This window comes from Hermetia illucens, chromosome 5, assembly GCF_905115235.1.
Source record: "Hermetia illucens chromosome 5, iHerIll2.2.curated.20191125, whole genome shotgun sequence".
Taxonomy (NCBI): Eukaryota; Metazoa; Arthropoda; class Insecta; order Diptera; family Stratiomyidae; genus Hermetia; species Hermetia illucens.
This window is the reverse complement of record NC_051853.1, coordinates 61,577,451-61,601,965: the sequence shown is the minus strand read 5'-3', so window position 1 is coordinate 61,601,965 and position 24,515 is coordinate 61,577,451. Positions and strand designations below refer to the sequence as shown.

General features: G+C 40.6%; 1 protein-coding gene across 1 annotated transcript in view; it reads right to left on the bottom strand.

The window, feature by feature from the left end:
- The window catches only part of LOC119657455, a 126,599-nt gene extending 123,327 nt beyond the window's left edge, over positions 1-3,272 (bottom strand). The window contains exon 1 of the mRNA XM_038064369.1: positions 2,632-3,272. The gene's annotated coding sequence lies outside the window, so the exon portion shown is untranslated. The remainder of the gene's footprint in view (positions 1-2,631) is intronic.
- Between the last annotated feature and the right edge of the window lie 21,243 nt (positions 3,273-24,515).

The following is a 24,515-nucleotide window of genomic DNA, read 5'->3' as shown; positions in this document are numbered from 1 at the left end:
GGCCATAAGTTTTGCCATCTCATCTAATTTCACTGGATTGCACAATGCATTTGAGATAAAAATAATCCCTAGCGAAAGTGTAGAAGTACTATAAATCACCAATTTTTACTGGACATGATGGGCCATACGTCCTGCTGTTTTGGAACATTGTGAATGTAGACATACGACATTGCAATTCATAAGAAAATATCTAAGGAGATGTCACTTGTAAATGAGAAAACTTATATCTGAAAATTGGTTCCAGTTGAAATGCCGCAGATCTAGTCCTAACCAACCGACCAAATGATCTTCTAGTGAACAGTCTTGACTCTTTGATTCCCACAGATTTTTATTTTGTTTCTTTATTATTTAGGAAAGTTTCTGAATCCAAAATTTTCCATAGATTTGAATATTTCGCAAATAACCTAATATAATATATGTTGGCACTACGGTTGTACGGATCAAATGTGTATGTCAGATCTTCATTCTTAATTAAATTTAGTTCAAATAATTTTATTGGATTGCAATTTTATTGCTGAAGGTGTGAAATCTGAGCCAATGAGGTGTAATCCTATCGTTCCGAAATTTACTTCTTAATTAGTAGAATTAAAAATATATAAAAATCGGATGCTTCTGCAGTGGCTAATGCATTTATTGCTTCTTGGGTTCCAATCGTAAATTCCAGAAGGCGTAAGTGAACAGTTAAGTGGTTTTTATATTTACATTCGCACGAAACTTTTTAGACATTTAGTGCCAGAAATCTTAAAAGGCGCAAGCCAGACAATTAAATGAAGATAAAGACAAAAGCTGGAAAAATCACTTCAAACTGAGAATTTATGGTGATATCCTTGTAGAACTACTGCTTATAATTCATGGTTATTGCGGAGCTGTTTATCTGAAATACATTTAGATTTTCAAACAAAAGCTAAAACCATGGACCGCTAGATGAATTTGACGAGTTTGTTATCTCTAATATTCTGAACAGGTTGTAGTTTTCCTCTTGCACGGGGAAGGGGAAAGGTACAAACCAGTGTCGCCTTAATCCGTGCTAATAGTTTGCGTGTTCCCCCGCAGTTGTCGCGTGATATTATACCATGCATGTACCGCCGAACAAATCTTGGATTACGATTTTTCTTGTTGTGCGGGAGTCGGACACCTCATCCCAAAAAGGCGACTAAAACATAATTACGTGACAGAATGTAACATAAATAAAAAATTGATATGCCTATTTTACTTAGATGCGAACAATCATTCAAAGAATTGACGATAGACGCGTCAAAAGAGGCAAATAGATGTCGCAAAAGCGCAGCAGGAGATTCAATTCCACCGCGCAGAATATCATGACTGTCTCACCCCAAGACACTCGTTGCTTGACGCCAATTAAATCGAGCGTAATAATATTCAAAGACCGCCAACTTGCTCTAATGACTTTTGGAAAATTTAATATCTTCCCAACCTTGAGATTTTATGCTAATAGTATCTTTGAACTTCATCTTGGAACGTTGTATCTTAGTCGTTTTTAAGTCCCTGTTTGGGAGAAAAGTTTGCCTTGAACTTGACACCTGATCATTCAGTGCTTTTTCGACATTTAGAAAATTAAATTAAATTTAAAAAGTTTAATTCCGCGTGAAATTTCAGTTTTTGGTTGTTCAAAATTTCAAGAGATTAAATTTTATTCAAATTTCGATTCAAGTATCCGAGCTGTTGGAGGCGTACGGGAAGCAATAAAGGTATGCCTGCTGAGCGCTGCTTTCAATGCTGTACTGTTACCAATATTCACCTTCAATTAAAAGAATTTGGCGGTTTCGATTTGTCGTTGAGAAAGAGCCTGATTGAGTGCAAGGTTAGCAGTTTTGTCGATTCGCACCTCTCCACGTTGAGTACTTGGATGGCGCTGGTAATTCCCATTGTTATGGATGGGACGAATGCTATTTGCGATTACGTTGATTGAATTTACGTAAATGGAATGCTCATATTGCGGTTTATTTCTTGGACGACAATCGATATTGACCGGTGATATTGCTGTTAGTTCTTTAACGAGTTACTCAATAGGTGCTTGGAAGAGTTGGCAGTGCAATTGCTTCGTACATTGTTTTACACATTTCCTCTTATGTAGGTCCTCATTTGTGTTCAGGTTTGAGATTTATTTTCGACGAAAAACCGCCAATAGTCAACTCCATTGTTTGTAATGCAAATTTAATTTAGTTTAAGGTGCAAGCGAAATTTTCGGAGCGTTGAAAGTCCATTATTAACGTTTGTTATTAAGCACTCAGCCATGCATGAAAAAAAAGTTTGACTTATATTTTTCGATTCGCAAAAGCATTACATTGAAGGAGCACGTATGGTCTTAAAACACGATAATTTCGCAGCTTTTTTAAGCGAATAATTGTTGTTCTTCTTGCAATCACACATCAAATTCCAAATGGCTCTGTGACTGAAGAAGGTTTTCCATCGAATTGTGGATGGATGTACTTTGTCACGTATGATCGAAAGTACAATACCTTAAATAGGCCCGAATGCAATTCACTTTCAACCACACATCAAGTGAAATCATTTAAAATTTTATCATGATCACTTTTCCCAAAGGAAAAACACTTTCAATTTGTCTGAGAAAAATGTTCGTTCACTTTCAAAAAATCGTCTGGAACTTACCTTTATTGTTGCAGTGCAAATATAATTAACGAAATCAGCTTAATCAAAATTCAAATTCGGCTTCAACCTCCAAAAATGCAAAGTACCGCGCCGACACTATACAAAAGGCCGATCACTACTCAACTTACACACGTTAACCATTCAAATTAATATTCCGTCGATGTGCTTCCCATATAATTGATGGGACGATATTTCGAATTTGTCTTGGATCAAAAGAATTCTTGTCTTTTTCACGTCTTTGACCGACTGTGAAGGAAGAAATAGTCAATCACTGAAAGTCACTTATATCCAACTATTATCGAAAATAGATCACGATCTTGACTCCGGTCCTCCTAAAATTCTTTAAGCCGCCTTCTTGCGGGCGACTGGATATTATATTAGTCCACAAAAGCTAGTACCTTTGAAGCTACACCCACACGGCCACCGTTTTTCGAAAATAACTTTACTGAGCTCCGGTATGTGTTGTAATTGTTCACCAAAATCGAACTGATCCTAATGTAAAACGATCAACGGATCCAAAAGTCCCGAGTGTACTTTAAAAGTCGTTACTTGGCCAATGTGCCTTCAACGGAAGTCTCGGATTCACTGGAGAATCTGTTAGGCTGTTGTTTGGTTTTCTACGCCCGCCATAGTCGAGTCTGTCGTTGTCAACCATTCAGCCAGAGTTTTGCTGTCTTTGCTTGCTTCTTCAAGACTTCTTTGAGACTTCTTCAAGACGGTATCGGTAACGTTGTCGCCTCTTCGTTATCGATCCAGCAGCACCTATACTAATGCAACAAACGAAATTGTGGAGAAAGATCGCCAATAGTGTTGCGTGGTTGATTTGGCTGGTTACCCTTATGAACAGTGAATTGAGAAAAAATAGAGTTTTGTTTTGGGCAAAATGATAAATGCGCAAATGGACAAAGCTTTTCTCAAGGACATGGTCAATTGCTTCTGGAAAGAAGAATAGATAAGGTCAAAATTCACTTAATTGGCGTGACGAAGAATCTAAAACTTTTATTTGCGAATCGCAGCAGTATTTCTATTCTAGTTGCAACGCATCAGAAATTCGGAACTCACATAGATTTCCTGTGGTGAATTAAGCGTAAGAACCATGTAATTATAGCGAAGCCGGCAACTAAATATTATATCTTATTATATTACTGAAGTAAAGAGGTAGGTATCCCGCGAATCCTTAAACGTATGAAACTATATAATAGGGACTTCTATCCGCTTCTACAATCTTTCTTATTCAGTTGACCGAAGTTCAGTCCTTTGATTTGCACAGATCAATAGCCTTTTGGATCAAGCCCTACTATTTCGGGGGGTGTGTAACCCTTAGTAAGCTCCTTTACTTTTGTTATAATTACTTTACATAATGGCCCACCCCTGGTATAAACTTTTGTTATAAAAACCAAAAAAAAAAACTTCGCAGTTCGATCATAACTTGCACATTTGAACTCTTCTGCAACCATTCGCAGGAGTGTCTTTGTCAGAAGATTTTCTCATTTTAGCTAGTTCTCCTTGGAGGCCATCATTTTCAAGGTTTTAAACAATACAAAAGTAGTTTACCATCAGTCTATCTATTCCCTTATTAACCATGCATCTCGGGACCTATTCCCTAAAGCCCTGCAGAACATTTATAATTACTAGATCTATAGCTTAAACGTTGGTACGGGCTGAGCTGAGCCTCATCTAAAATTTACTCCGTACATTAAAAACTGCGCTGTTAGACCAAATAACAAGAAGAGTATATTCGTGTGGGTTTGTGTCCTAGTTGGAGGGGAGACAAACCCTCTGGCTACCCAGACCGACGTGTCCATTGTATCCGATTCCGCTATCTAACGGAATATCCCAGATTCGTTTATGTATTGCTGTATTTCCATATTGTGGATGTGATGTTACTCGCTGCAGTTGCAGCATATTGGCACAAAAATCTGATGTCCGATACGTCCCTAGGCAGGGTGCTCACATAGAAAATTGCATGGTTTCCGCTTCCTCTGCTCTGCTTTGACAGCTGTCATTATGGGAAACTTGTTCCCAGGTCTTGATAGCAAAATTAGCCAACGCTACTGACACCCCAATTGCTGATTTCGGTTCGGAGATGAGGGAAATTGAACCCTCTTTTGCTGAAGTATCCAAGATTTCATTTCTTACTACACCACACTGCCCGGGTACCCAGAGTAGTTCCACCATATTAAACTTAGAAACACATTCCTGAATGTTTTTTGAAGTGATCAAAGGCTGTTCAACGGCAACTCAGTAGCTTGACTACCCGTACAGATTGCGATGCGCCTGCCCTGCCAGCACTGGCCAATACTGAAAGACATTTACATATTATCCTAAAGTGAAAGCTCACCTCTAGTGTCTATTAGAGAGCTAGATTCCTGTTCTAGAACTCTGTTCTATTTTTGATCAATCGGTGTAGAAGATGTCAGTATATCCTAACATAAATTTCTCTGGATCATCTGAGTATTCTCTACGATTCCATATAACTTCATATTTTCTACCAAACAGGGATCCAAGAATCAGAAGTCATTGCGAAAACAGTACTCAGTTCTCTCCAATAACTCTTCCAATGCTCTGTGCCTCCATGTCCATTGCTTCCCCATAGATCCAATCGAATTAGTCTACGAGCTGTTCTCATTGTAGTGCTCTGAATAAACAAATCCAAGGAGTGGTGCATATAGAGCTGCGCCGGATGTGGTGCTCATGGCACCGATGGAACCAGACATACAGTCCTTTGCAGCGAAAGCTCTTTTGTTTCTTCTCAACCTGCTATACTATGGATGCATAAGCAAACATCGACCTAATGATAGCAACATATATCCACATTACTATCTGAGAAATGAGTCCCCACGTCTAGGCAAAGGACGCTTTACATAGTCCAAAAATTGTGAGAGCTCGTTTCAACTTTACCTCTACATGTTTGTTTCAAAAAACTTCTTGGCTGGAATTATTCGCACATATTTCACTTTTTCAGAAAGTTGTAGAATTGTACCGCATCCCTGGAAGGCAAAGACCATTCAGTTTCCTCCTTTTTGTAAATAATAATAAATAATACCATTGTGGTTTTACTTGCATTTGATGGATGTGAAAGTCCATGCATGAGGCGTAGGTGTATTTCCACATGCTATTCCGAGATCTCGGTCAACAACTAGCACAACAAGGCCATCCGCATAAGTTTGGGCGTGTATTGTCAAATTCTGCAGTTCGCATAGTAGGGAATCGATCAATATACTTCACAGAAGTAGCAATAGCACTCTTTGAACGCAGTCCTTCATCACCTCCGTTATTAGGTAGCGATCAACCCCCATCACTATACACAGAAATATCTGCATTAGCATAACATAGATCCACTTAATTAAAGTTTCATCAACACCATGCTCTCTGGCGGCATCACAGAACTTTTGGAAGGACGCGCAGTCGAACGCCGCTCCAGTGACCATGAACACCCCCATCACGTACTCGACTTTGAGAGCATCTATATTTGGAACCAAAGAGTGAAGAGCAGACCCACAGGGGTCACCACACTGGTAAGCATGTTGGTTTAACGCCTTCTCGCGAATGTGATGCTAAAGCAATCTCTCCAGACATGTTTTCGAAAATGACTAAAAGGCTAGGAGGCAGGAACAGGACGGAACGGTTTTAGAAATACCGGTATATGGGTAATTTTTATTCGGACTCTGTATAGCCTGGAAGTCTGCCTTTTACCTGCCAGTTCCTCAAAGCATTCTTTAAAGGGGTCTCGTTTCGAACGTCTTATGAGCCCCTCATATTCACGCTGTGAGATCTGGACGTTTAATCAAGTCATCTGTTTGATTTTTGGGGCTTTACAGACTATGGAATGGTTTTACTCCTTTAGCCTCGAGAAATAGGACAACTGATCTTCTGTCGCCAAAGGAGTCTTTAGTCTTCTCTTCTTCCTCGTCAAGAAGTTAATTAAACTTTGTCCAACACGTTTTTATAGGATTCCGTCCTTGTATTTCAAACCGTTCACCTGCAATAGCCAGACTAAATTTTAAGTTTCGATTATCTAAGAGTGAGATTTCATATAGTACTTGCCAGTCTCTAATCAACTCTAACAACTTGAAAGTAGGGATTATTAAGTCAATAACCTGTTAAGCGTTCAAGGCTTCTTCATTCCGCATACACTACCAGATCTGTTAGTTCTTACGTTGGCGTAGGACACATATTTAACTTAGTTCTAATTGTCATATCTAATAGCTTCATAATCCAAATGCGGTATGAATGGCTCCTCCTAAGCCCTCAACAGCGGCTTGGTTTGTGCGTCCCGAGTAATTGGCTATTCTGCCCGCTGGATGTTCCGCTTCTTCTAGCCTCTGTCTTTGCTTCAGATCGCGAAGGTACTGATCCATCTGTTGTTTGGTTTTTCGGCTCGGCACTTTCTCCCGAAGTAGATGAATCATACCCCACTCAGCCAAAGCCGCACCTTTTGGCTACCTTGGGCCACCGCTCCTTTTTCCCACTTAACAGCATGGTTTATCCGAGTGTGAAGTTTTGGGTATAGTGTCAGCTGCTCCTGTGTTCAGAACGAGTTAGTATAGCTACAGTTCACCTTGAAGGGTATCCGAATCCTAGTTGGGGATCACCCTTAACGTCTACTTGAGAGGTGTTCTCCTTGCTAGGAACCCTAGTGGCGCTCATGCTGAACGGAGTAGCTAAAATCATTATGGGCCTCTTTTAATTTGCTTTGGGTTTATTGATATTAAAGGACCAAACTTGCATCAATTTGACCAGTATTGACAGATCAATTGATGAAATAATTGAATTTATAATGAAAAGGGTGGTTTTGAGAGAAATGCAAAAAATTGACATGGTTACTTATGAATGGGAATTAGTTGGAGATTTATGCTTATAAAAGGGAAGAATGTTTCTATCTCTAACAAAATTAGTTTGGGCAAATGATTTGAAAATGGAGAGTTTAGTGCACCAGCCTGGCATTGGATTTTCAAAGAAGATGGCTGAGCTTAATGATATGAATTTGTTCCGAATATCTCTGCGCAATCGTCTTAAAGGTGCCTCCGAAATTGGTCTGGGGTTAATGGATGTCCACCATATAGATTCAAGCAGCTCAGCTGTAAAACGGTGGGAAAATAGTTCCAATGTCAGATGAGCCTAGAAGAAGCCTTACAGCGAAATGTATTCCGATCCGCTAAGTTGGTGCAAAAGGAGGAAAAATTGGTCAGCAGATAATGGGGCTATTATAATTTCCTCTAGCGAAAAAAGAATAACCCTAGTTGGTCCAGATTTTGGAGTTATGGTTCGACGTACAACCACGGGACGATGCAGTGATGAATGAGTACAGAGTACTGTAGGGTATTCTCCATATGTTATGAGCTGGTTAAGTAATTACAAGCTATGGTATTGGAGAAATGATATTGCTGGAAGGCACTGTAAAATAGGCAGCCTATGTAGAAACTATAAAATGGGCCTTTTGCCAACATTCGAGCCTTCAACTGAGCACACATGAAAAGTGGATTTCTAGAATCATTCTGTATCGTGCTATTATTTGGAATTGCTGAGAACAGCGCAGAAAGTTTTTTATATGAATATTTTGTTTCATTTTTCACAAATAACAAAAAATTATATTTCATAAAAAAGCAAAAATTGACTGACGGTTTCGTCCAGGGCAGAGGCAACTCATCAGACGCTGCCTCACCTCTGCCCTGGGAACAGCGTGACCGAAAGTAACGATAGATGGTGATTGCTCCACCTAAATATAATCGGAAACACGTAATGGGTACGAATTATTTTCAAGTGACATCCGTCATCAGTCTAGACCTAAACCAGACCGAAGCAAATAATATTTTTTTTTGAGGATGCAGTCAATTTTTGCTTATTTGAAAATCTTGGGGGGAGAGGGACACTTGGGAGTCTGTGAACTACAAAAGAGGGAGTAAGTTGCTCCCCAAGTGGTTCGGTCCGTCACTAATTGGGTGCGGACTCAGGACTCCCAGCATCCTCAACCAAAAAATATTATATTTCATGGACTAAGTCCCTATAATAGCTTGCAAACAGCCCGGAGATCAACCCTATTGGGAACGTTTTATTCGTTACAAATCTAATAATAATATTTAATAAGCGAAGCGAATCATTAAATTTGTTACAACGCACCTTCGCTAGAATGAAGAACGTTTTAAGATGATTGCGCAAAGATATTGGGGACACATTCCTATCTTTACGCTCACTCGTCTTCCCTGAAAATCGACTGTGAGACTGGCGCACTAATCTTTTCCTTCTCAAATAATAATTCACAGGCAACACCATCTCTCCGAATTTTGTGACAATTGGTTGAACCTTTTCCGACTAAATCGGATGTGCCCGGCAGATACACTTTGAATAGATTTTAATAAGGCTTTGTTTCATACAATACCTTGGAAAGGCCCATTATAAACACCTCATAATCACCTGTTCCCTCTTAGACTCTCGGCTTATTTTTAACCGCAATTTACACGGCAATCGTGTGAATGGCGTAGAAGTTGACCTCTCGCAGCGCCATCTGGTGGCAAGCTACACTGATGTGGCTGGTAGCAAAATATTTGCCTTGGGAAAATACAGAGTTAACACTGAAGCCATCTACAACACATCCCTTCGCAACACCCATAAGAGGGAAATGGATGCCGCAATAACCGCAGTCAACAGAAATCCTGGAGATGAAATATCAACAAATGATCGCCAAAAGAGTCGGAACGGCTGGATTAACGATGAATCTAAGCTAGCAACGGAACGGAAGAATGCTGCATACCGCATAAAACTGCATTCGCAAAGAACGCGGGCACGCGCGGAGACTTATCACGAACTCCGGCGAGCGTTGAAGCGACTTCACAGATGGAAAAACGAAGCCAGGGACAACCACAAGTCTGTGAACTCGGAAAGTACAGGGAGCAACCGCACCAGACGCGCAAGTTTTACCAACGAGTCAGCAGGATGAAACCAAGGAGACAAAGAGAGAAATCTGATTTCCGACAGAATGGGCATATTGGAGCGATGGGTTGAGTATTTTGATGAGCTACTGAACAACCAGAACATCGGCGAGTTGAAGGTCCCGCCCACTAAAGACGACGGACAAATATTGCCACCACCAAGTATAGTATATAATGGAATTACAGCCGAATTGGTTTAATATGGATGTGACCCATTACACCAAGTGGTTCATCAACTTGTGCTCAATGTGTGAAAAGCGAATCAATGCCTGACGACTGGCAAAGAGACATTATCTGTCTCATACATAAAAAGGGAGATATCACACAGTGCAGCAATTATAGAGGTATCACGTTTCTGAGTACCATCTATAATATATCCTGCTTCTATCTTGCTAGTCCGGGTAGCCCCATACGCCCAGAACATCATTGGCCCATACCAAAGAGGCTTCACTCCAGGCAAATCAGCAACAGATTTTCTCTCTGCGGCAAGCAATGGAAAAACTGTTGGAATATGGACAACAGTTGCACCATCTGTTCATCGACTTCAAAGCCGCCTACGATAGTAGTCAGGATAAAACTGTAAACGGTCATGAGGGAATTTGGCATTTCGACGAAATTGATAAGGCTGACTAGGCTGACCAATGTGCGAAGCCAGATATAAGCGGCAGGATCACTCCCAAGACCATTCGACATCAACAACGGTCTACGACAAGGGGATGCCCTATCATATGTCCTCTTTCACCTGGCCCTGGAGAAAGTGACCCGTGATGCTGAGGTAAATGCAAGAGGTACGATCCTCATTAAGTCCACTCAAGTGCTGGCCTATGTTGACGACATCGACATCATGCGAAGAACGATCCGAGACGGGCAAAGTGCCTTCATACAGATCGAGCAGGCGGCGATTGCAGCGAGATCTTGCTGCACATAAATGAAGGCAAGAAAAAGTATATGGTGGCAACGTCAGCACCGAAAACCAACCTACCAACAACATCAAACCGCACTGGTCAAACGGGAAGAATGAGGATTGGAGAATACAACTTTGAGACCGTTGATAGTTTCTCCTATCTAGGGTCGAAAATCACAACCGATAACAGCTACGATGATGAAATCCGCATCCAACAGAGCCTATTCCAGCTTACAAAAACTATTCCGCTCGAAACGTCTCACCATGGGGTTAAGGCTCTTACTGTACAAGATAATGATCTTGCCAGTCCTCATGTATTCCTCGGAGACTTGAGTTCTTAGCAAGAAGAATTGCGAACTCTTGGCCGCGTTCGAGAGGACAGTCCTCCGAAGAATGTTTGACCCCTTACATGAGAATGGACGATTCCGTAGCCTACACAATGACGAAATCTATGAGCGATACAATGACCGTCAAGTTGTGGATAAAATCCGGCCCAATAGGTTACGGTGGGCGGGTTACTTAATCCGTATGGATGAGGATGATCCAGGCTGGAAAGTCTATAAGGGCAATATCTTTGGTAGAAAAAGAAGACGAGGTAGACCCTGCCTAAGATGGAGCGATAGCGTAGGTCAGGACGCCGGACAGATTTTACGGATCTCGAAATGGTGGACCACGGCGCAAAACCGGGATGTCTGGAGTTCCTTATTAAGGAAGGCCTAGACCGGATACCGGTCGTTGCGCCGTTGATGATGATGAAGATAAAAATAGATACATATACAGCAATTTTCAGGGCGATCGGGTGAAGGTGTAAAAATAAATACCTTGCAGCGCCACCTAGTGGCGAACAACAACATATATATGGGGTATAAACCCTTTCAATTAAAAAATATAGGATATATATGTACCAATTTTGATGGCGGTCGGTTGAACGGTTTCGGTGTCTATCGATCGCAAACATATACAGTGAAACTTCGATAATTCGTATGGTCAAGGAACTGACGTCTTTGTACGAAATATCGGGATTACTAATTATCGGGAATACCGGAAAATTCCTACGAATTAAGGGGAAATATGAATAATCGATGTGTGATAAACGAATTTGTTTCTTTATTTAACAAACTATTTATTACTCAAAATATTCTTTGCATCGTTTTCTATAACCTTGGCCCATTTTCTGCCAGCATCCGGATTCCACGTTGGAGGAACTCCCCATTTTGATTGGGGATCCTGTGAGATACCCGGCACTTGCTGCAAACTCGAAACTCTGGTTAGCTAATTGGTTGATCATCGACCGAAGTCAATGATAGTCTGGTGGGGCAATATCTGATGATTACGGCGGATGGGGTAGCACCTCCCAGCCGATTATTGGCAGTTCCTCCTGAACCACTTTTCCGACATGCGGCTTTGCATTATCATGTTGGAAAACGACCTTGTCGACTCTGTCCTTCTATTCTGGCCACTATTTTTGCAGCATCTGATTCAAATGTAATAGTTGCTGCCGGTAAAAGTCTGCCGTCACCGTTTGACTAGGTTTCAAGACCTCGTGGTAATTCATTCCTTTCTGGTCTCACCAGATGCACAGCAATGTCTTCTTACCGTGGATGTTCCTCTTTGGCTGGGATGTTGATGGGAAGCCTCGTAAAACCCACGATCTTTCGAATTGTCGTGGTAGATCCACTTTTCGCCATCCATTACAAGCAGGAATTGCTTTCCTTCATGCCTTTCAAGATGAAATTTGCTGGCTTGTGGAAGTCTTCTAAGGGTTCTCTCAGAAAATTAATGTGTCATCCATTGTCCTTCCTTCTGAATCTTTTCCCATGGCTTTTAGACGGTATGTAATATATAATGGTTTGACCCCCAACGAGTCAGCAAGTTGCTGTTGCGTTTGACAGGAGTCTGCATCGAATACGGTTTGCAATTTTGCATCATCGAACTTCTTCGGTTGTCGGTGATCTTTGTCTTCTACACTGAAGTGGCCATCTTTGAATCGCTGAAACCACTTTTGGCGCATGCGAACTGTTGTTGCATGACCATCGTATGGTTTTACAAACAGTCGATGCGATTCTGACGAACTTTGCTTCACGAAAAAATAATTCCGCAAATGACGTTTTACAGGCACAAAACCTGACACCTTTAACATGATACATCATACTCTCATGTAATATAATAGATATATAGATGAGTGACATGCTTTGTGTTAGATATAAGGGGTTTCTCATATATGTGGGGTGCACATTTGTTTGTATTGAAATATGGAGTGTGGGGTATCAAATTAAAAGGCTCAAGTAGTGGTTTTGAAAGCTAACATAAAGGATAAGGGAGTAAGAACTCGCTACGTCTAGTCCGTAGTACCTATCTAGACAAAAAATCTGAAATAAATTAAGATGATGAACGTATATTAAATTAAAGCCTCAAAATGCATTCTGGTAAAGTAAACGTAATAATGTTATATGTATTACATTCCTTGTGAATATCATACAACTTCAATGCATTTCGTCACAAACCCTTATTCTAGATATGAAAGCAGATTTTCTGGGTTGTTTGTCTTGTGCTGCCTTTTCAGCAGAAACGGTCTTCTGAGTTCTTAAATAATTTTAAAATTTTAATACTTAAAACTTTTCTGACAGTTTTATTTCCATGTTATGAAACTTTTCTTTCATTGACATTTTCATTTAACCTTTTCCTGGAAAAAGACTAAAAAGTTTAATATCAGGAGCAAAGATATTGACTTAAAACAAAGTTTCGCGGGGTCTTGATTGCCACGTGCTTATGGAGAATTCCATTCTGGATCATGGGTGTATAATTTGTAGCCGTTCGGTTAGAATGAAAGATACTGAAAGATGCTGTTAATAGTAGAGATTAGGATAGCCTTGAATTTTCCATTGCATTTGAGGTCAATGAAAGTTGTCATTCGAATTTTTCCTCAGCCTGAGAAATTGATACATGACCGAGGACCCCATTTGAAGGATCAATACTGGGAAAGAAAGGTACTTTGGAATCGATTCACATCATCCAAGCTCTTCTCATTGACATTACGCCAGGCGTGATTTGCAGATTATGAAAACGAAGATCAACTTTCACGTTTCCAAAGGTGCAATTCCTTGCGGTTAAATCCATTAAACGTGAATCAAAACAATTGTCTGTCTGGTCAATACAGGAGACCTTGATCTTTACGTGTCCACAATAATTCACACGACGCTCTCCTGTCGATAACATTCCAATCATTTGTTACTGAACATTCCATTACCAGGATTTTGAGGTATGGTATGTACATTTGACCGTTATGCTAAGAGCACTTAGTCAATCGCATTTGCTGTGATATCTTTGATCATAACTGGTTTCACCGAACTAAATCATGTACCGAGCGTATTTGGTGCTGAATTAACATTGTTTGGAAGGTGTGAATGTTGCCGAAATAACGAGCAAGGTCGCGTCAATAAATCAACAAGAAGAAGTACTGGTACCCTCCCCTTCAAGTTCATAACAAACGCAAACAATTCTCGCGACAAAGTTACGTATTATCCGTTGAAGTATTGAAATGAAGCAAATAAAAAGTTATTATTGTCAAAATGCAAATGGAATGAATATTTAATTGTATATAGTTTCGTGTTTTTTCTTAGCTCAAGAATGAATCCACGTTACTTGGTTCGCAAGGTCTCTCGTGCGGTTGGGAATCTTTGTAAGATTATGGACTGGATGACTTCATTTTGCGAACGACCTAAATCGCTTGGAGAGAAGATAACCGGAAGATAAATAAAATTTTTACTTTGAGGAAATAAAATGCGAAATCCTCGCATATTTTCCTGGTTACCGTATATCAGCGTATTGAGATAAAATAAAACCCTCATATCTTAGAGACTATCTGCAATGAATGCAGAGTTTCGTTTTATGATTTGTTAGAGTAAGATTTTATCCTAAAATACGATGTTCGTGAACGGTAATGTCATCCATATTTTCATGTAAAAAGAATTAAATTGAGATAAAGAAAATTTTGGGATCTCAATTATCACGACATCATTAACTTGAAATTCCCATTGGGGATTATAGTTACTAACTAAGGTAACCTTAATTTCTTAGTGTGTGTTTTGTCGGCTTCTTTTCTAATTTACCCAGGCCCCATCGCGAGAGGCAGAGGGATGATTTCCTATAAGCGCTAAGTTTTCTAAAGGGTCAGGAATAGAGTCTTAACAAAATTAGATCGATTCAGCAATTTTAAGGGAAGAGTGCTCGTAATTTTCACCTTGGGCCTGGATTTTCTTCCTGTAATGCTTAATGCAACTTCTTCTGGTCTCTTGTGATCGTAATATGACAAAGCTCTTAAGGTGCATGCATGATTTACAAATTCAATATGATCTCTGGGGCACCCTGAGGGAAAAACAATATATCGTCACTTAGACATTCCTTTCTAGAATATACGCCAAACTCACTTCCTGACTGCATTTATGTCGATCTCGCTCACTGTATTATTTAGCTGTGATATCTGATGTATCAGCTCCTTCAGATGGTCTTCTGATATCAGCCAAAATATTCACTTCATTAGTCATTCTATCTATGGGAATCTTCCGTACAATGACATATGCTGCAAGATATGACGTAATCCCTAAACTCAGTAAGCTGCTATTTACCATATTTGCTTCACAGAGTTCCAGATAGAGGACTGAGTCAGCAACTCACCAAGGAAGTCGTAGATTGATGAACCTGTGCCCACCTACATATGTACCATGTATTTGGGACATTGCTTGGATGTAGATCATGAGGACAGTGATGGTGCAATAGCTGGGATGACTGGGATATGAATCTTCTGGGCCCATGCTTTTTATTCGAATTCTAGTTGCAGGCATGGATGTGTCTATTTATTGTTGCGTCACTAATGCGGGTTTATTATTTGCACAGCATGCGGATGTCCTGCAATCTATAAAGAAGTTAGCACAAGATAGATAAGTTTGTCACATAACATGTAACATGTAACAGGATAGCCAGCAAATGTTATTATAATTCTCAGCTATCCAATATATAATCTATCGTATCTAACTTGAATATCGACGAAATTTTCCACTAAAGATGGGTTTATACCAAAGCTCTGCGTAGACGCGGCCCAGGCCGTCTGGGTCACACTACCATTATCCATGTGCTGCTTCCATATAACTGCAGAGAAAACCTTATTACGGAAGAGCCCCAAGATCATGCTGTCATTGAGAGAACGATATTCCCTGATTTTGCTTAGAGTAGATATACGTGGGCTTCACCAGACGGGACCACTTTCAACCAAATTCACCGCGTGTTGATTGAAAGCCGCCACCTCCCAGCATTGATGAATGTCAAAATATATGGGGGGGTCAATATCGACTCGGATCACTATCTCGTTGGCATAGTGCTCCGGGTTCGAATTGCAACACCACGTACAATCCCCTCTGACAACCAAGTAAGAGCGAATACTGAAGCCATTCATACCACAGTCCTCCGTAACACCTGTAGGGGGAAATGGATATGAAGCATCAACAAATAACCTTCACAACCACCTGAAGAACGTTATCATTGATACGGCCACAAACATACTTGGTCCGAGTCGTAAGAAAAGTCGGAACCGCTAGTTCGACGATGAATATAAGCTAGCAACGGAACGGAAGAATACTGCAGTAATGTTGCATTCTCAAAGAACGCGAGCATGCACAGAGGCTTATCACGAACTTCGTCGAGCGGAGAAGCGACTTTACAGACGAAAAAGGAAGTCTGGGAGAACCAAAAGGTTAGTCACTAGGATGAAGCCTTATACACCTCGATGCTCGTCTTGTCGAGACAAAGAGGCATTATTGGTCTCATACCTATTATGCAGTGTAGCAATTAAACAAGTTGCTGGCTTTTCGGGCTGGATCATACTTATCCAAACAGATTAAGTGACCTGCCCACCGCATCTTATTGAGCCGGATTTTATCCACAACTTGACGGTTATGGTATCGTTCATAGATTTCGTTGTTAATTAGGCTACGGAATCGTTCGTCCTTATGTAGGGTGCCAAAAATTCTTCGGAGGATTCTTTTTCAACGAGGTCAAGAGTTCCTCTCCGAGGAATACATGAGGACTGGCAAGATCATTTTCTTGTACAGTAAGAGCTTTGACCCTATGGTAAGACGTTTCGAGCGGAGCAGTTTTTGTAAGCTGAAATAGGTTCTGTTTGCTGCAGACAACCGTGCGCGGATTTCATCGTCGTAGCTGCTATCGGTTGCGATTTTCGACCCCAACTTGGAGAAATTATCAACGGTCTCAAAGTTGTAGTCTCCTATTTTTATTCTTCCCGTTTGACCAGTGCGGTTTGATGTTGTCCATTGGCTGGTTTACGGTGTTGACGTTGCCACCATATATTTTGTTTTGCCTTATTGATGTGCAGCCCAAGATCTCGCACCGCTTGCTCGATCTGGATGAAAGCACTTTGTACATCTCGGGTGGTTCTTTCCATGACGTCGATATCGTCAACATAGGCCAATAGTTGGGTGAACTTTAAGAGGAACGTACCTCTCGCATCTTTCTTTATCTCAGAAAAATCCTTAGTTTTGAAAGATATAAAAATTTATAGTTTCAATCCCAAATCTTTCCTAGGATCATGTTTGTGGCGAAAATATCTACTTGCCTTGTTTCAGTCCAGCGTCGTGTCTATGATCATTCAAAAATATTTCACTTCATTTATTTAAATTCATCCTGCTTTCTCTGTTCGGTGAAGCCGAAGGTTAGAAGGCTGGCCTGGTTGAGGCGTATTGTGACATTTTTCTAACACACTATCCTTTTGCTACATTTGGAACTCCGATATGAGTGGGGGAATTTGTCTTATATGAATACGTTGATGATAATAGCCTATTCAGTAACACTATATAATAGTTTAAACACCAAAAGATCCCTAAACTCCTTCCGGTAAAAATCCCCTACATGTGGCGGCATATAAAGTAAAAAATATAATGCGTATATACATAGTCCGCCATTCAGCAACGATTATTCAAGTCTAGATACAATGCCTTCTACATCGCGCTTACCAGCGACCAATATCATATTGTCGAAAGTTATATCCATCAAAGTGTCCGGATAGTTCAATGGTTAGAACACTAGGCTGTTCTACGGAACGTCGCGGTTCAAATCTCACCGGTGGCAGTGGGATTTGCATCATGACTTGAGTAAAATCATGGTAATAATCATGGGCGAGCGCAGTGCTTACCACATTGCCTCCTACAGGATACTGTAATCTGATGTACTTTAACACAATTCAAGGCCCTGATTCTCCGCCTCTACCAGGAAAAGTGGAAAAAAGAGATGCTGGTGATGTGGACGAAACTGAAATATATCGTTGTACCCCGGACATCGTGAACCTGGGTGGGCTCCTAGCCGTCGACAATGCAATGCACTGTGAAAGAAGGGGTAGTTTCTTGGAAATGAGGAACATGGGCGTTGCTACACCATCATGTGTAGTAATATCCTGAGAAATCGGATGCAAAAAAGCGGAACTTTCGGCAGAAAGTGGGGACAAGCTAGTAGCCCCAGTGACATTCGCATCGGCTGCAGGTAAGTTTTGCGTTAGCGGCAGTTTTCGCATTAGAATAAAGTTGTCTGTACAAACATAAAGGTTAGCCAAATTTAACTGCAGTATGTCAAAACCTCTTCCTATCTGTAGTATTGGATCAATAAAGGAGATAGAAACTTCTTCGATGGGATATCTTCGAAACAGAGAGCCTTCGTCCTGATCAAAATTGTTAGAGGCAACCATGCCAAGATAATTCTGTTCCCAGGACTTTGTTGCGGTCAACTTACAATACCAGGTTAATGGCAAGATGAGAAACATCATAGTTGCCCCTGCTTATTTATCCTATGGTTCTTAGTATCCTCTTTCGACGCAAGAACTAAGGGATCTGGTAGTGTATGTAGAATCAAGTGGCTCTGAACTCTTAATAGGTTGTGATGCAAACGCTCAGCATATTTGTTGGGAGGGTAGCAAATGCAACCCCGGAGGAGAGAAGCAGTTTGATTTTATCCCTTGACCTGGTCAGATGACCGCGAACGTAAGGTGCGCTCTTATGTTCGTGGAGCAAATAAGTAGTTTAAAAGTAGAGCTAACAATCTGCACCACAAAGTTGTTAGAGTTGATTAGAGGCTGGTTAGAAGTTAGTTTGACTATTGCAGGCGAACAGGTAAAGTTATTAGAATTGATTAGAGACTGACGAATTTATTCTGGCAGCCGAACAATCTGAAGTACTCGGACGGTATCCTAGAAAACGGATTGGACAAAATTCAATGAACTTCTCGACAATAAAGCGCAGTTCCGTAGTTCTCCTAGTTCTGCGGTGCTTGAAGCTCAATTGGAAACCCTGACTGACAAACATTTAAAGTACTTTAAAGTTCTATTCCCGAGGCCAAAGCGGTAAAACGATTCCATGGTAAACGAAAACTGCATAGACTCAGGAAATCAACCAGACGACTACTGAATCGTGCTGAAGCAATAAGAATGAAAACTGGTTAAACTTTCAGTACTCACAGCGTAAACATAAGAAGCTCATTACACATTCGAAACGAAACTCCTTTAAAGCATACTGTAAGGAACAGGAAGGAGAAAAGGAGACTTCTAAATTGTACCAAGTCGTTAAAAAGATGAGTCGGCTAAGTTGGAATCTCTTAGAAAACCAGACGGAACTTTCACGAACTTCAGAATTGAGACTCTCTTGGAAGTACACCATCTGGAAGAACAAGTTTCAGAAAAGTGAATGAGAGAACTGGCGGTTTCCACAAACCTTTTAACACAAGTGAAATTGGGACTCTACAAGAGCGGTTGTTACCAGTAAAAGGGCGAGAGCTGTCATATAACGCTTTGAACACTCAAAGCACCTGGTATGAAAGGCATCCAGTGATGCTAAAGGAGGGTATAGAGCACTTAAAGCAACCTCTAGGAAAGAAGAATATTTTTCGAAGCTGTCTTGCTCTGGGCTACATGCGAGAAGGTTAAGGCTACGGTTGTGGAGCCTGGGAAAAATAAATATTCAAATTCAAAGAAAAAGACAAATCAGCTCAGCATTATTTTCCCTGAAATACCGCTTACCAGCGTAGAAAATCCTGTAACCCTCCTCTTCATTTTTTGGTGTCAATGATAGAGGACGCAATTCTAAAAGACAAGTACGCGATGAGGGTGTTAGTGGATATTGAAGGGACGTTTAACTGTGCGCCTTTCCAAAAGCTCTGTGATGCCGCCAGAAAGCATGGCGTTGACGAAATTTTAAGTGGAGCTAACGCAGAGATTGCCGTGTGCTGAAGTGGGTATTGATCTTTGCTTAATCACGGAAGCGACGAAAGACTGCTGGAGGTATGCTACCGCCGCTTCTGAGTCTGTTGACCGACTCTCTACTATGCGAACCGCGAACAGCCGAACTTGGGAGTGCTGGATGATAGTCGGGATCTCGGAGCGGTTTGTTGATTTGATTGATAGTTGGTGCTTTAGGCATGGAATTTCAATAAATCTAAATAAAAACAAAATGGGATTATTTACAAAAAGGAGGAAACTGAAAGGGTTGAGTTCCAGAGATGAGGGGTACAAACCTTGAACGCATCGAAAAAGTAAAATATATCTGGGAGTTATTCTAGACAAGAAGCTTCTTTGGAACAAACACGTAGATGTAAAGATGAAAGGAGCTTATGGACTGTGTAGGCGGAACTTTCCCTCGACATAGAAACTTAGGCCTCAGGTAGTCATGTGGATATATGTCGCTATTATTGGGCCGATTGCTTATGTATCAAAAATGTGGTGGGTTAAGGTGAACCAAAGGAACTTTATATGTAATATAGCCACATTAGAAAGATCTGTGTGGCTGGGTATTATAGGTGACATGAGCATGGATTTGATTGTTGAAAAAATTGTTTCGCAAATACCGATATTTCGGGAACCACCTGTTCCCTTCATCAGTGTTGTTGCAAAATAAAATTCTACACTAGCGAATAGGAAAAACAAGTTTTAGTACTTCAAATAAATAATCGCTAGAAAAACCGCGTAATTACACTCAAGTAGACATGAAAGTATCTTGAAACAAAGAGAAAACTGGCACGAACCAGAAGAATGTGGGGCAGGATATACTGGCATCTTCAACACTGATGGCTTAAGAACAGAACAGCGTTTTTCCTCTCAAATGAAAAGAGAAGTGAGCTTTTCCTAGCGGTCCTTCAGACTGCAGTATATTGTATTCTAAGGGCAGCAATCTGAATGATTGGCGAGCGGCTGAAGAGCAGGCGCATCGCAATCTGTAGGGATAGTCAACCAGTATTTAGGACCTTGTGCATTCCCTTGATTACTTCAAAAATCATTCAAGAATGTAGAAGCTGAACTGAATTAAACTCTGTTTCAAGATTCAATACGGTGGAACTATTCTGGTCATTGTGGTGTAAAGGGAAATGAAATCTCGGATACCTTAGCAAAAGAGGGTTCAATTTCCCCATGCCCGGACCGGAACCAGCAATTGGGGTGTCGGTAGCATTAGCTGATGCTGCTATCAAAAACTGGGTACAAGCTTCCCTTAATGACAGGTGGCGAAGCCTTAATGCTGCTAGACAGACCAAACTTTTCCTGTCAAAACCAAACACACAAACCTGCTAAGTTTATTCTATTCGAAAAACAGGAAGACTTGCAGAAGTATTGTGGGCATTTGCTCGACATATGTTGAGAATAGGAATTCCCCAAGATACATGCCTATCTTGTAATGAGGAAGCAAAAAAAGTCCACTAGTGGATAAATTATGCGAATCAAAGATATTGTAACATTTCGAAATTATAAAATGTGATTTGACGATGGTCAATCACAATTTTGAGTAGTCAAAGACGACCAGGAGATTAATACTTTTAAACATGAATGCCAACAGTCGACAATAGATGTATCTGCACATCAAGTGCAGTTGATGTAAATGTGAATGGGACATGGGAAAACAGAAATGGGTTCAATAGTAGAGTTGTGAAGGTGGCTTACATAGGTTAGCCTCACCTAATTGCCCACGTTATCGCATAAATAAAGCACATTTTTTGAAGGGATTCGCCAGAATTCCCTTCCCCCTCTGGATGCACCAAATTCTAAGCCTTTTCTGACTTCCTTTTATTACGTTGTAATGAATATCTTTTATCAAACAGCACATTTTGGGCATACTAAGAAGGGAACCGATTATTGCAATATTATCTGCGGGCAACTAATTTTGCTTCTACTGTAAGCAGGTAAACTGTTATACTTAACAATACCCAATGAATATACATCAGTTGTTTGGTTCGAGTCATAGATATATATCTCAAGTTTACTTGAGGTTCCACATTCGTATTGTAAGAAAAAATGGACCTAAGCGAGCTATCTTTTTTCCAGGACAATATTGTTAAGTTGCTTCTTATGTTCGCTTTTGTTCTCACATTTTCAAACTTCGATAGAAAACGGTTGCGTAATTCGCCCATGTGAGTTCCGCTCGTGAAGGTTACCCAGCATGCTTCCCTTCCTGGCGGGGAATCGTGAACTTCGAAAGTTTTCACCCGTCACCATATGTCCACTTCGAAAGTAGCTCCTCCACATTGCAATCAGAGCGAGGCCGAAGGCCGTTAATGAGAAACATCCTCATGTCCTTTTGCGAAGGCTGGATGCTCATGAAAAATTCATTCGAAGGTACGACGTAGACTTGGAGGCCTCGACATTTATTTCCGCGCGCTGAGTCCTTGTGCTTAGCGGGTTCGAGCGCGAAGTTCCAGGAATTCCGAGTTGAATTGCGGCGCCGGGATTAGGTAGGATGCGTTTTGAGGATTGCATGGGATTTGTATGATTTCTTTGATTTGCCTTCGTCTGTTGACTGAGGGCTTTGCTTCGTGGCCGCGAAAATGGTTGTCATGAACGTGGTTTGGGAGGGCGATGGGATGAATAAAAATTTTTATTGATTGGGTGGTTGGGTTGCAAAAGAGTACAATGGCAATGTTGAGGGTATCCAACTGTTTACGTAAGCATGCACAGTTCTGTATTGTACATAATAAATATGCAGATACTCTTGGTATAGAAGGGGTGGGTGCTTTGAAAAATAATAGCATCTGTTCCACAATAGTGGACACATCTAGGTCATTGGTTAATTTTTAAACGGCGTTGCATGGAGCCTTTTGTTTTGTAAATAGAAAATTGTAATTTAGTCATGTGTATTAGTAGCTGGATTATTAACGCAGTAAAAATTCTATAGGAAAGATGGATTTGCATCTGGAAATCGACATGGACATTCGCTTGTTTCTTAAAAATGATAGCATGTAAATTAGCGCACATAGTGGAATAAGAAAGGATGTTGTGAAAGAAAGCTAACAAAAAATTTTATCGGATGGGGATAGAAAGACATCGAGAAGTAAATGCAGTCTGAATAGGTGTACGAGTACTTCAGGCACTGGCTGGAATAAAGCCTTAATATAGGCGAACCCGTTGGCAATGTTCATGATGAGATAAGAGAAGTCGTCCTTTTTGTGTTGGTTGCAGCACCCTTTCGTATTAAGCCTGTTGAGCCTGGTTTTTCCCATGACTGAATAGTCACAGTATCGCTCAAAGATTTTGTCGTTATACAATTTGTGCGTAGGAATTCATCTTCATGGAGGGAACTGAACATTCTTGCTCTACGGGAATAAAAGTGCGCGATTTAATAATTTATTACCGAAGTTTCGGAAAAAAAGTCTCAGATCTAGGAAGATAATACACTTATGGAGTGAACTATCTAGCCAAAGAGACATTTTGAGTGGAAAGATTTTGAAAGACTAAAGTTGGTTCTGTTGGCTGCCTACAAACGTATGTGGATTTCTTTTGATACTCTACAGGCGAATGATTTAATTTATTCGAAGTTCTGCCTTCCTACCTGTAACTAACCATCCCTTTCCAACACTGATACCGCTATCATAAACTTGGTTTTGCTCATGCTGGGTCTAACTAATCTAATAAATTTTGCTTGAATAATGAATTCTCTCCTGGTTGTATATATGTCTTTATGAAAAATTATAGTACAATTTCTGATCGTATCCCAGAATTTTTTGTCGACTGCCGCGAGGAAAGTATCTGAGGGATTCCCGCTTTTCCTGAATTAAAATGTTCTTGAATTCTTTCGCGAACAAATACACAAACATATCACATTCTGAGTTATTTAAAAATGATGGTCTCCTATATGCATTATTTTTAATTGATTAGTGCTATCGTTGAAGTATTTGTTTTGGAGCTGAAGCTGTAACCATATAGTCTTCCTTAATTTTGTTGATATGCAGTTAGAGATCTCCCGCACCATTCTCGTTCTGCATTAAGACAGCTTGTATAATTCGTGTTGTTCTTCCCACTACATCGATATCGGCAATATATAGGCCAGTAGTTGGGTGGACCTAAAAAGAATAATGCCCTTGTCAACTTTCCATATCATTTTTTCAAAGGCTAAGTAAAAACCGTGGACGTCATAGACTGTAGTTGATGGTAAAAGGTCTCGAGAGTGATCTGGCTTCGAACATTAGCCTGGATCAGTGTGGTAAATTTTACTAACTTTTAGTCAGTGCGTGTTCACGGTGTTTCTAGCGAAAAGATTAATGGATTAAAACACAGTACCTTCTCCGTTGCTAGTAGTGGTTTTTATTTGACATATATCGACATTTCGGGAACAGCTTCTTCCTTTCTTAAGTGCCGGGTGTTTACTCCCAACAGTAAAATTTTACGGGAGCTATGTTAGCATGTACGACAGTAAAGTTAATCAAAAGGTGTTGAACCTGTTCTCCTTCTTTTTCTGTAGTCTGTGTTTGCTCAGGAGCGGGGTCAGCTTGCATTGATCGCTTGTACCATTTTAGAAAGCCATAGGCCTAATCTGCGTGCAGTTGCAAAACTCTCAAATTATCATCCTGTGTAAGCCATCGTTGTTTCGGCCAGCTTTTTGTCGCTTCCTATCGACTTCAATGTTCAGTCCTGTCAAGTGAGCTCAAGTGCTTCTCTAGCGAATTTTCGATGATCGGTGTAACCCCATATTGATCGCTGATGAGATAACTCCGGATGTGTCTATGGCACATTACGCCACTGC